This window comes from Natator depressus, chromosome 18 (assembly GCF_965152275.1).
Source record: "Natator depressus isolate rNatDep1 chromosome 18, rNatDep2.hap1, whole genome shotgun sequence".
Classification (NCBI taxonomy): domain Eukaryota; kingdom Metazoa; phylum Chordata; order Testudines; family Cheloniidae; genus Natator; species Natator depressus.
The window spans coordinates 14176566-14187978 of record NC_134251.1 but is presented as its reverse complement, the minus strand read 5'-3'; the positions used below and the strand labels follow the sequence as shown (position 1 = coordinate 14187978).

Here is an 11413-nt window from a genome sequence, read left to right as displayed (position 1 = left end):
AAATAAAAAAAGCTTCCAAATCTGGGTTCCCTGTGTAGCTGCCCCATGCAACGCTCAAGGGGCCAGTACATGTTTGTTGAGCAAACCCACCTCTGATAGGAGAGGAGATACCAGGATGTTCCTGCTTTGTCTTTGTTTAATCTGTTTTGTCGTCAGGCAGGGCAGCCCGCCAACAAAAGTTCCCCTTGCCTAAGCTTCATGGGAGGACTGACTTCAGAATTTATACAAATAAAAGAAGAAACTAAAAGTGCCGGCAGCACCGATCTGATTACAGAGTCATTTATTTTCTGGTCGTTAATAATTTGTGCAATAAAAGATTGCATGCCTTTCTGAGTTAGTAGGAGTTATTGGCACAAATTTCCCTCCACACTGGTGTGAGTCTGTGCTTGGAACATAAATTATTAGTTTCTTATCGCTTTCCTCTTCATTTTTCATGCTGCCATGGCTAGATCGCCAGAAGCCAACCCCTGAGTCTCGGTCTTATTTTATGCTGCAGGAGAGAAGCAACGAAGGCAGTTATTCTGTCTTTAATTACACAAACCCGCTCTGTAACACCCCGCTCCCTACCTCAGTACTGGCAGGTGTGTGCACCGTATTGTGTTTGTGTATATGTAACTGCCTGTGGAGATAGGCAGGTTACTCTGCCATCCACCAGAGACATTTCTAATGAAAGCAGCATTCGTTGACAACACTCGGAGCCATGAAATGACAAGCTTCCACCACGCTGCCAGCTCCTGTCAGATATCCATCTGGAATATGAGCGAGACAGTTGCATGTGTGTGTCTCTCAATGAACAATCCTACTGGCTGTGGTGTGTGCATGCACATGCTGTGGGGCGGGGAGCAGGGGGGGAAGAGTATTTATGCACTTCTATTGAAGAGCAGGAGGCAAATATCAAAACACAAACCTTCTGTGCATTCGTGTCATTCAGCAATATCATGGGTCCTACACAAGGTGGTTATGTCCCCAATCAAGGGCAAAGAGGTTTGATGTCAACAGCTGAAGAAAAAGTGGTGCATCTCTTCCTGATGTCCAGAAGGGGAGGTACCATGGCTAAGGAAAAAGAACAGGATCAGGAGACCTCAGTTTCTCCATCTGTCAAATGGGATACTTACCCACCTAAAGTATTTTGAGATCTATGGATGGAATGTGCTAAGGATGATAATTTATTTCAAGATACCACATTGACGAGGGTTCTGCGTGCAGGAGTGTCCGCATTTCTGCTACACCTGGCACGGAGCAGGTGCTCTTTGGAGGTAGCCACTGCTTTGGCATATGCCACAGCTCACGCATATTCCATACCAAAAATTCTCAACCTTCTTCATACTGTGGCCCAACAGCCAGCTCCTATCGATGCATCCCCTTTGGTGGTATCCCAGAAATTCTTTACACCGCTGCCTGCTCACCTTCAAAGGAAGTGCCGATTCCTGCAGAAGGCATCGCCAGAAATGGGGCAGTACGTGATGGGGTCGCCTCAGCCATCTGCAGCGTACCCACTTGCAAAAGTCTGATCCAATTCTGCACTTTGGAAGAAGAATGGAGACAGGAAAGGGGGATCAAGACTTGGGGTTACCACCCACAGGTTCAGAACCACTCTTCCGTATAGAACACTCACTGTAACACACTACAGGGTGCTGACCCGACTTTCAGATTTACGGATCCCCTTCCTGCACCCTTTCCTTATACTCCACAGGTGACTCCAATCACTCCTGTGGCCACAGTGGAAGCCCTGTATCTTCTCTCACAGATGTTTTCCAGGCCACATACTTCGAATGCCAAATACCTGCTGCCCAGAGCTGTTAGCGGGAGAGGAGGAATGGCAGCGTTCTAGCCAGATGTGTATTACAAAGGGCACATGTGCACCAGACTTCGGTGGAGCTGTATACTAGATATCACAGAGAGTTTTACTCAGCTTTACAGTCTACAGAATGCGATTCCCTTTTCATTATGGCTAAGTGTAAGCATCCCTATCGAGGCCTGATGGAATCTATCAATAACAGAATGATGTGACATGCTTAGGGCACCCCTGTGTACATATATATGTTACAAGCAACACATGTTCCTCTATTCTAGGAGGATTTATAACAGTGGGCTTGAGCAGGAGCAGCACACACATAAGGGCATAGTGTCACTTCAAGAGTGATTGATGACACAGTGCTTGGCATGTCTCTGGTGATTATGCTGCATTGGCGAGTCACTGATCATTTCAAAGTGATGTTAATGTCCACAGGGTAACATCTACCATGTCCATGGTAGGTGGTGTGCTCCAAATGTCCACTCTGAACTGTTCTCATTATTTTTCGAAGGGGTTATCATGGTGTGGCGGCACCAGGGCTCTGTTAAATTGGGCTAAGTTCTGCTGGAACAGGAGCAGTCTTTCTCCTGCAGAGTATTTAAAAACAATCTCTCTCGCCATCAGTATATAACAGAGCTGGAGAGAAACACACTATCCTCATCAAGTTTAGAGCGACACCCTGTTGTAGTTTAGGAAACCAACATGCTAGGGAACATCCCTTAGATTGCTATTGAACTGAAGCATTTATTACACACACACAAAACCCCAGGCCACCCACCGCTACATCACTGAGAAATTATGTTTTAAAACTCCCCGCTGAGCTAAACCCATGAAAATAGGAAGTTTATGTTGGAAATTTGATGTAGGATTAACTATAGCAGCAATAATCCTGCAGCTATAATAAGCACACTTTAAAAAAATAAAAAAAGAGAAGGCAAACAACGTAGCTGCATGCGTTTTCGCTGTGCAGACGCTTCCAAAAAACAGTTTCAAAGAAAGCCAGGAGCTGGTCTGCTGAAAAGGACCCACAAACACCCTTCCAGGTCAAGGAATGCAGCATAGCTCAAAATAGCGACCTCCCCCCACCCCCGACAGTCAAGGGGCAACGCTGGAGGAGACCAAAGGCAACCCTGTAGCACCCCTACTGGCAGAGAAAGACCTAATTTGTACATATAGCTTCTCATGCCTGCTGGATGCAAACAAACCCTGTGCTCCTCTCTGGCTCTCTTGCTCCTGGACTGACATAGCCTGTGTTGCCTGATGTCACTACTCAGGCACCTCCCTATGTCCAGCTTGCACAGTACAGTCACACAAAGGACTGCAGACACCACTACAAATTCCATCCAATCCCTAGTGGTGTCAAGGATGACGTCTTTGACTGGACGTGGGTATCAGAAAGTGGGTGCAGTAGAAGGCTCCATGGATGCAGAGAAATCCAGAAAGAAGGGTGTGATAGAGCACCAGGCACTTTTTGGATCTGAGGTTTTTGTTTGTCCCATTACAGAGCCCAGGGGCCAACCGTGCAGTCAGGATCCAGCCTGAAACCTGCCCAAAGCTCTGGGGTTTTTGTCCAGGCCCATCCCTATTAACAAAGAGATGGGAAAGGAGAAAAGTGCTGGGGGGCCCTTGGTGGAATTCTCCTTGATACTCTGCAAGGTCCTCCAGGCTGTCTTGTGACCTTTGGAGCTATAGAAGACAATTCCCAAGTGCTCTTAGGAGCACAAGCTCACCCTGCCTTTGATCAGTTTCAAGAAATGTATCACTCCTTTTTTTCCATTTACCCAAGAGGAGTCTCTTTGTCACATACCCATGTGGAATTTGTTTTCCTGCCACCAACACCTGCCAAGGCCATGCTTTCTATAAAATAAGATGGCAGCAAGCCAGCAAAGCTCATCAAAAGACTGCCTCTGCGCCGCCTCTCCAAAGAGCCACACCTGGTGACATTCACATCCCTGTGCTGGCTGGCTGAATACCACTTCTCACTGTGAAAGAAGGGGCCAGTGAACTCCATGAACATAAGAACCGTTATACTGGGTCAGACCAATGGTCCATATAGCCCAGTATCCTGTCTCTGACAGTGGCCAATACCAGGTGCTTCAGAGGGAATGAACAGACCAGGGAATGATCAAGTGATTACTGTAGCTGTTGCCTATTCCCAGCTTCTGGCCAACAGAGGCTAGGGATGCTTCAGAGCATGGTTTTGCATCCCTGACCATTCTGGCTAATAGCCATCGATGGACCTATCCTCCATGAATTTATCCAGTTCTGTTTTGAACCTTGTTATAGTCTTGGCCTTCACACCTTCTGGCAAAGAGTGCCACAGGTTGACGGTGTGTTGTGTGAAGAAATACTTCCTTTTGTCCCATTTAAACCTGCTGCCTATTAATTTCATTTGGTGACCCCTACTTCTTGTGTTACGAGGAGGAGTAAATAACACTTCCTTATTTACTTTCTCCACACCAATCATGATTTTATAGACCTCTATCATATCCCCCCTTAGTCATCTCTTTTCCAAGCTGAAAAGTCCCAGTCTTATTAATCTCTTCTCATATGGAAGCTGTTCCATACCCCTAATCATTTTTGTTGCCCTTTTCTGTACCTTTTCCAATTCCAGTGTATCTTTTCTGAGATGGGGTGACCAGAACTGCACTCAGTTTTCAAAGTGTGGGCGTACCATGGATTTATATAGAGGCAATACAATATTTTTCTGTCTTATTCTCTGTCCCTTTCCTAATGATTCCCAACATTCTGTTTGCTTTTTTGATGGCCGCTGCACACTGAGTGGATGTTTTCAGAGAACTATCCACAATGACTCCTAGATCTCGAGTGGTAACAGCTCATTTAGACACCATCATTTTATATGTGTAGTTGGGATTATGTTTTCCACTGTGCATTACTTTGCATTTATCAACATTGAATTTCATATGACATTTTGTTGCCCTGTCACCCAGTTCTGTGAGATCCTTTTGTAACTCTACACAGTCTCCTTGGGACTTAACTACCTTGAGTAGTTTTGTATCTGCAAATGTTGTCACCTCCCTGTTTAGCCCTTTTTCCAGATCATTTATGAATATGTTGAATAGGACTGGTCCCAGTGCAGGCCCCTGGGGAACACTTCTCTCCATTTTGAGAACTGACCAGGCACATTTAAAATCACTGGTGAAGCAGAGACAGGGAGTCAGAGGGTGGTTGCAGTGGGACATGGCCTGTGAAATTTTTGTGGGCTTAATGACAGCAGACAGTTGCTTCAGCAGTCTATTGGGCAAGTCCAGCAACTGACACGGAGATGGAACTGGACTCCAGCATGCTGAGAGGGACAGGTTCAAACCATGCCAAGAATCCCCTGGCTGGGTGGTCTGGTTGCATACCATTTTCAAACAACCCCTGGAAATCTGTCCTGTACCCTTTGCTCAAACCTTACCAGACCAATCTGAATAGCAACAGAGGAATGGTCACTACAAGGTGGGATGCTACCAGGGCAGCACCAGACAGGAAGATAAGTTAAACAAAGAGCATGTCTGAGACTCTTAGAAAAAACAGTGTTTCTCCCATTTTAACATCTTATAGTAGCTAAAATTACAGCATCACTGACAGGGCCTTTCCAGCCACATTCTGCCCAAGTGGTAGTGCTGGGAATATCCTTCTCTTCCCCTTCCCTATAATCAATGTGCAGCAGACCCCATTCCACCCCTAGTGACAAGTCTTTGTAGGTCATTTGACCGACAACTGAGGCACGCAAAACACACAGCAAACACCCATTGCTCAGCTTCCCAATTATACCCTCATGTATTGGGCACACAAAAAAGCTGGGCAAATCAATCAATCAATCAATAAATATTATTTAGGAACTGTATTACAGTAGTGCCTATGAACCCCTGTTGCGGACCAGCACTACATTGTGCGAGGTGCTGCACAAAGGCAATTTCTCTTCGAATATTCATTTGAATTTTCAAATGAATTTGCTTTGGCCATAACCGCGTCCTTTCTTCCTTTTCAAAAAACAAACAGTTACTTGCTCATGAGCAACAATAATCACAGGAACCAAATTATCATCCTAAACTTACAGACAGGGAAACTGAGGCATGGGGTGATTTATGTGACTTGTGCAAAATCAGATAGCAACTCAGCAGCATGAGCCTGGAACACCAGACAATTCTGCCTCCTTACAGCCACATGGCCAGACTGTTTTTAAATGGGTGGTACTCATCACTGACTGTCCAGGGCTCAAACAGTAAGCATAAAATAACTGACTTCTTCTTCCCTTAGACATAGATACTTCACTTTAGCGAAATATTTTTGCAAGGGGAACTCAATTTCTCTCCTTTCCCCTCACTTCTTCCCCCCATTTTGAGCTTTATACGTATCTCTTGAAAAATCTGTCACTGTGTAAATACACAAGCTGTACTGCACTTTATGAGGCACTTCAGGTTCAGTGAAGTCCTTGCCTTTTCAGTTCTAGATTTGTGTTTCTCCCTTCCAGGTATCAGAGCTGGATCTTGCACACATCTTCATTGTGGCACTGCTTTTTCCTGAAGTTATAACTCCATGATTCCTCTCCTCCTGCCTGAGACTAGCAACTGCAGCCGTGGTTCTCAACCCATGGCCCGCTTGCTGCCGAATCAGCACACAGCTGCAGCCCATGAGACATCCTCAGGGGCCATACAGGTAATATATATATTGTGTGGATGTAGCCCACATAACACACAGAGAGCTGCATATGTGGCCCACAATGGTAAATTGGCTGAGAATCACTGGACTAGAGAGTCAGGACTCTCAGATTCAATTTCAAGTCTGCCACTGACTCACCATGACCTTGAGGGCAAGTCACTCAGGCCATACTTTTCAAGCTTGGGTGCCTAAATTTAGTCACCCATATCCAAAATTAAGCCCTCAAAAAGTGACCTGATTTTCACAGGTGTTCAGCACCCACTGTTTCCACTGAGGTCAGTGGGAGCTATCTGAAAGCTTGCTAACGTTGAAAGTCTCATCATCCCATTCCCGCCCTTGCTGGAACGTGACACCCCACATTTACCAGCCCAGAAATCAGGAAGCCAAAAATTAATCCCAAACCTGGGTCTTCCCCACAGCTTCGCTGCCACAGCCTCACTCTGCTTCATCTTGAGAGCAAGTCCCTAACCCCAGTACAATAACTAGCACTCAGCTCTTTCGATGCCCAGGAAATCCTAAACTAGTCTCAAGTATCAGAGGGGTAGCTGTGTTAGTCTGTATCCACAAAAACAATGAGGAGTCTGGTGGCACCTTAAAGACTAACAGATTTATTTGGGCATAAGCTTTCGTGGGTAAAAAACCCACTTCTTCAGATGCATGGAGTGAAAATTACAGATGCAGGCATAAGTAAACTAGTCTGGCAGCGGACTGTAGAAAGGAGAAGCCTTCCTGCATGCCACTCAGAGGGTTAAATCAAAATCATAACCCTGTGCTTCTGAGAGCACAGAGCTGATCCACCTTCCCCTAATCCTTTTACCATACCAGGCCAGGGCAGGAAATAAAAACCTTCCTGATTTCCCTGCTCAGGATCCAGAGCACTTTTAACATCCTCACAGCTCCAACCACCAAGAATTATATACTTTTTTTTTAAAAAGTCTGTGGGCTACTGAATTATATATATTTAATTTGCAGAGCCAGGCTTTTAACTAACCCCACCATGTAACCATTAGGTATAAAAAATGCAGCCATTCAGTCTGCATCCCTTCTTACACACAGACCTTCTGGAGTGTGCTGTGACCCCCCCCCCCCCATGGCAAAGAAGGCTGGTGGACCTAACTGTAAGTAATAGGGGGTTTTTTTCTCTCTCTTTTTTTTGGGGGGGAGGGGAGAGGGCTTTAGTTAAATAAACAAATCAAAACTATATTTTATAGCTACATAGTATTACAGATTAGATAAATAACTACAATAGTATAATCTACATGCACAGTTCTACAACTCATGTGGGGAGAAAGTCTATTCCCTAATGCCTGAGGGACCTGGGAGTGGTTTGAGGCACAGATTAACGCTAATAATGTGAACCAGCATTAAGAGCATCTTCTTCCCAGCTGCACCCCTTCACCTTACCGGGGCTTGGGAAGCAAACTCAGGCTGGGCCTGCACCCTCACATTAGGATGCTTGAGGGTGGGGACAAACAACATACCATGGCCCGGGGTTGATCTCCTCCACCCCCAGCCGCACCTCTGGGAGTTGAGAGGTATTTCTGGCCGTTGGTGCAACAGGGTGCAGTGCGATGCACCCCTCTGAGTTGGACACAGACCCCAGCTCGGCTGGGAGGGGGAGACACCCTCCAAAAAAGCTGGTCCTGGAGAGGCAGGAGGCAGCCCCATCCGCCAAGCAGAACCAGGTCTAAGACGGTTCGGGTCAAGGGATGGAGAACCCCTTTGCCGCTGTCAGAACCGAGTGCAGGATCCGGACCCAGTGATACTCGGTCCTGTATGGCAGCAGCCACAGCCAGCACCGAGCACAGGATCCGGATCCACCCGTTCGGCTTGCGGGGCCATGCTCGGTGCTGCCTGGGTCGGTCCGGCTGGGGACTGAGCCCCAGATGCACGAGCTAGGCCGGTCCGGGGGCCCCGGGGTGCGACCCCAGCACCCAGCCGCCGTCGGAGCCGCTTTGGAAGCGGAGCCGAGGCAGCAATGAGCCGCCGACACGTTTCAAGTAGCGAGGCCGCCCCGGCCGCTGCCTCCCCTGGGCCGCGGCAGCCGCCTAGGCGCTCGGCGGGGCCGGAGAGCGGGAGAGCGGCGGCGGCCCGGCCTGCAACGCGCCACGCAGGCAGGCGGCAGGAAAGCGCAACAGCGCGTAGCCAGGGAGAGCAACAACAACACAACACAACACACACACAGCAACACCACCACCACAGCAACACAACACACACAGCAACCGCCACACTACAATACCACCACACATGCACGCGCACGCACACCCACAGCAACACCACCACAACCACAACCACCACACACAGCAACAACACAGCACCACACACACACAGCAACACCACCACACACAGCAACCACACAACACGACACAGCACCACCACCACCACACACACAGAGCAATAACCACCACACACAGCAACCACACAACACGACACAGCACCACCACCACCACCACACACACAGCAACGAACACCACACACAGCAACAACACAACACGACACAGCACCACCACCACCACACACACACACAGCAACGAACACCACACACCACCACCACCACCACACACACACAGCAACACCACCACACCTAGAGCAACAATCACACCCAGAGCCTGAGAGAGCAACAATCACACACACAGCAACACCACCATACCCAGAAAGAGCAACAACCACACCCAGCAAAAACACCACACCTAGAGCCAGAGAGAGCGAAAACAACACACCCAGGCCAATAACCACCCAGTGAAAAAACCACACAGAGTAACAACCATACACACAGAGCCAGAAAGAGCAACACCACCACCACACACAAAGCCAGAGAAAACAACCACACACAGAGCAACAACCACGAAGAGAGCAGAGCACAAAACAACTACACAGGCAGAGCAACAGCACTACAACACATATGCACATGCACACACACAAAGCAACAGCATGCACACACACAGCAACACCACATACGCGCACACACAGAGTAACGCCACCCACCCACACATTGCAACAGCGTTCCCGGGTGTGCACACACACAAAGCAGCAGCAGTAACACACACCCCAATAACACCAGAGCAACAGTGCACCCAAACGCACCCAACAACTTACAGAGCAACACCACACACATACCAACAACATATGCAGCAACAACACACACACACACAGAGCTAACATATAGGACAACAGCACACGTACACCAAAAACATACAAACCAACACCACACACAAGACTATACAACTGCACACGCACAGCGTTTGCATATACAGGGCAACAATACAAACGCACACCAATAACACATATAGCAACTACCAAACACAAACACAACAACAACACACACGTAGAGCAATACCACTCACCCCACAACAACACTCCAACAACACATAGAGCAATACCACTGACAGAACAACACCACACACATAACGCACACCTACAATGGAATACGACACACAAACTCACACAGGAACAAACCACACACACAGGTACACAGCAATAACAAAGAGACAGAAGAATACACAAACAATGAAACCACACACACAGAGCAACGGAGGGAGAGGAGTAACATTGCATACCTAGAGCAACAGTAACCCAGACACACACTCAGGGCAACGTGCACCCAGGCAGAGCAACAGCAAAAAAGGCATATTTACAGATGTATAGAGCAACACACAAACAGGCAAACTCACACTACTCAATATGACACAGATGCCCCCAAAGCAACCACACACACACTCCTCAGGGAAACAGCACATAGAAAGAGAGCAACAATATAAGGAGACATACCCTGAACAACAACAGAGAGAGGCAGAGTGACAAGACACACCAAAAGCACATACCTACCACAACACACAGAGAGCAACCACCCAGAGACAGCAACAACAAAACACATAGCGTACCAATACACTTACACACATAGGCACAGTGTGTGTGTGCGTGTGTTGTTAGCACATGTTAACGACCACATTTTAAAAATCTAGTCTAGATGAGACAGTGTGCCTCTAAGCGGTCAAGTTAAAGCTAGGTGACTTTAACATGTATGGCTGTATTGCCAACCCCAAATGTTCAAAAATAATGAGTCAGGCTCACCAAAAAATCATAAGATTGGCTTTAAAATCATGATATTATGTAAAAAAAACCTAATCGATTTGTTGTTCATTTTTATTTGCCTTCTGCTTTGAGCCTTTAGGGTGTACTTGGGTTACATGTTGAAACTTACTCCTCTGCCAGGACAATCTGTAAACTTCCTTTTTCCTTAAGAATGAAAGCCAAAATCATCACATACCCACTTGACTCCAGGAGCTGGGGCTTTAAGGAAAACAATAATTGTCATGAGACTCATGGCAAAATCAGAGTTGGCAATACTGTGTGTGGTCACTCACAGAACAATCAACACACCTAGTCCAGGGAATGTGATGGTATAGGGATAGGAATCAGACACAGCAACAACCTCCTAAATCACAGTCAGAGAGCTGAAGGCCAGAAAGGTTCACCAGATCACCTAGTCTGACTTCCTGCAGGCCAACATGCCATCACACACACTAAACCCAACAACTGGAATTAGACCAAAATATTACAGCCCAGAGGAGAATAAACTCAAAAAGCTATGCAGTGCCATCCTCCTCCCAGAGCAGGAGAGTATAATACCCTCCAGCAGCAAATGACATTGCAAAAGGGTGCCAAATAACTCCAGAATGAGATCCCAACATCACAAGCAGACAAGTCCCCATCACTCAGTCCATGTCTGCCAGTGGGTTCCACTGCAGCTCTGTGAAGGCCACACAGAGGTCGGGGTTGGATTTGGCCCTAAACTCACAGTTCCAAGTTAAATTTAAGACTTATCCCACATATTTTCCCCCTCCAAAAACAACAACAAAACAGTCTTTCACCATTCAATTACAGGAGAGGGTGGGTGAGATTCTGTCACCATGAAACAACCTAGACTAGATCTGAGGCCTGAAATGATCT

At 47.1% G+C, this 11413-nt stretch overlaps 1 long non-coding RNA gene across 1 annotated transcript in view; it reads right to left on the bottom strand.

Annotated features, from left to right (window-relative positions):
- Nucleotides 1-986: 986 nt before the first annotated feature.
- LOC142000838 (uncharacterized) overlaps nucleotides 987-11413 on the bottom strand; it is a 72575-nt gene continuing 62148 nt past the window's right edge. The window contains exons 2-3 of the long non-coding RNA XR_012642331.1: nucleotides 1407-1518; nucleotides 987-1053 (exon numbers count right to left, since the gene is read on the bottom strand). This is a non-coding gene — a long non-coding RNA (uncharacterized LOC142000838). The remainder of the gene's footprint in view (nucleotides 1054-1406; nucleotides 1519-11413) is intronic.